Source organism: Branchiostoma floridae, chromosome 6, assembly GCF_000003815.2.
Source record: "Branchiostoma floridae strain S238N-H82 chromosome 6, Bfl_VNyyK, whole genome shotgun sequence".
NCBI lineage: Eukaryota > Metazoa > Chordata > Leptocardii > Amphioxiformes > Branchiostomatidae > Branchiostoma > Branchiostoma floridae.
The window spans coordinates 20,364,961-20,367,849 of record NC_049984.1 but is presented as its reverse complement, the minus strand read 5'-3'; positions in this window follow the sequence as shown (position 1 = coordinate 20,367,849).

Genomic DNA, 2,889 nt, shown 5'->3' with positions numbered 1-2,889 from the left:
TTGCCAAACATCGTCGACAAATTGACTGATAATGAGCGCTAAAAATCGGCATACAAATAAGCCGATAACTGCCTGTGTAAAGGTGCAATACCGACAACATGTATGAAATTGTTATCATATGATAGGAGCAAAAGAAAGCGATGTTGTGGGAGGCCGTGGGTGGGTCCCGGGCGTGTCCGCAGCACAAAGACGCACTCCCTCTAAAGGCCGTCTAAGCTGGCATTACGATTGTGGAGACAATAACTCAATAAAATGTGTTCTTTATCATTGTCTAATTGCTGTAATTGCATTCAAGGTCGCGGGGAAGTACCTTCGCGTTAAGGTTAAAATAGTAGGACATCCGGTCTTAGACTTGTTGTTACTACTTCTTCTGGAAAGATCAACTTCTTGTCTAGGTCGACTTGTAAGACCCAATCTTTTGCTGTGTTGAATATCCCTACATCTTTCCCTCTTTCCTTCTTTCCTTTCCTCACTTCCCCCTCTCTCAAGAATCTGATGAACTGCGGCCCCTTTCTGACCTGTTGCTTGTTTCTCGTCCTTTCCTCCTCAAGCACTGCTGCCAATACCCTCAGCACCTTGTCGTGCCTCCACCGGTATCTTCCTTGGCTCAAGGCCACTGGGCATCCTGACAGAATATGGCTCAATGATCCTCTTTTACCGCACAGGCCACAGTTCTCCTCTTCTTGCATCCCCCACATTTTCTTGTTTGCTGGAGTGGGTAGAAGATTGTACACTGACTTCAGGAGGAATTGCAATCTCAGGGGCTCCCATCTGTTCAACTCTTTAGATAAACCATACATTATTGATTCCATCTGTCCTTATGTTTATAACTGAAACGAAAAGAAGTTGAACTTGTATATGCTAGCATATTTAGAGGTGATAAGATACCTTTTCTGTACCTTGTATAATTGTTGTGCAATAAAGTTATTATTATAAGCGAGGCTCGGGCGATTGCCGCAGAATCGTCGTCCGATCGATTTTAGCCAAATCTGACAGGGGTATAATATTAGAGTCAAGTTCACGTCTAGTTCGCGTCATTTTGCCACTTGCGTTTTTAACTTGAAGAAATCGTTATTTCAAGTGGCACATAGGCACATTAGCGGTGCGCGGCAGTGTTGGCGAATGTTGCGGTACGCAGTCACCAACGTGTCACAGTCCAGGGAGATATCCGCGAGATGTAACATAATCGGATGATAGGATTTGAAAACTTCATCCCATGCAAATCGGATAATACAATATTGTGCAAAGCCAAAATACTAGTATATGGATCTACAACAGGGATACATTTGAATCCGAGCTGTAAAAAAAATAGATAAAAGAAGAAGCTCTCCTTCAGTATTTCATTACTACTAGGACACTTGAACATGACGTATGCAACTAGAAAAGAGAGAAATATCGATAGACACAAATTATGCAAATTGAAATAGTTAAGGAGAAATTATTATCCCAGCGTTAAATGACGAAAATTCCATTCTTATGACATTTGGCAACAACATGTACGTTAAGTTGAACATGCGGACGTAGTAAGTCAAGCAAATTAGGGTCTCATTTACATAATTTATAAGACAATGCTACAATAGCTTTCTTTGCTAAGACTCTTATACTTTGAACACATTGTTATTTAGGTTGAGGAGATGATCATCTGATGGCTTTTATGCAAATAAGGACCTCATTTGTACACGTATAATCAATGAGAAACATTTATAACAGGTCACTCGTCACAAGAGATCGCTTTTCTTGTTAACAGCAATGCCCTTCAAACATCCATCGCGTAAAACAATCTTCATACATACAGCCAGGCGAAATGATACAACACAAATACAACACACCTACAACAACAGTCATTAATACTTAAAAACAATAAAACCGTCGCCATAGTAATAGTTTTTATTGCCACACTTACTCTATTTGCTTTCGGGCAGACGAGGACAATGTGGCACTGCATTCAAGTTAATAGCTTATATTAACAGTGCCACACAAACTGTACAGACAGAAGGTAAAGGTAGTCTTTTGTTTTACCTCCCCGACCGAAGTCAGGTACCCTATTTTACACCCGGTTGAAATGAGGAAGGTCGTATAAAGTGTACTCTCCAAGCAGAGGTTAAGTCGTGTAGATATAAGGAGTAGTCGGGAAATTTACACGGATTTTGAAAGGATATCCCCGCCTCTATGAGTTTTTTCAGGCAGAGGTAAGAGGAGCGCCGGTGTAATTTTTCCGACTACTATATCATGATCTACTATATCTTCGCGACTCAACCATTGCTTGGAGAGTAAAAAGTGCCTTTCTCAATGTCGGGGCCACGGCGGGCATCGAACTTAGGACCTCTAGATTCCGAGTCGAACGCTCTACCAGGTACGCCACACGCGACGCCACATATTACAGAATCTAATATATTTGGCGTTAAAACCTGTCATTAGTTTTTACGTCACATTGATAAGTTTCTGTACATTCAACCGTTGTGAGTCTCGGCTCGGTACGAGGCACCCGGCAGTCTAGTCTCTACCAGACCAGGAGGTTCCTTTTTTAACCTCCTTGACCAGACCTTTTTAACCTTCTTCACCAGACTGACTACGCTGGCTGGTATAGGGAGTTTTGCTACCAGATAAGTTGGTCGGCTGCGCAGAAACATGAAACTTATCGTAGACTGACTCCTATGGCCGATTTCCCAATTTTTTCGCCGAATTCCTAAGATCCCCGCTAGGAAGGCCAGGCTAGCCTCAGTCATACTCTGTGTTTTCGGAGCGACAGACGCCACAAGGTGCAGTCAACTCAAGGAGCTTGGAAACTCTCCTGCTGTAAAACCTGTCATTTTTCATTGTCATGTTTTTAAATGACCTTCTGCCATTGTCACATTTGCCAGCCGTGCTCTGGGATCTTATTTTCCTTTC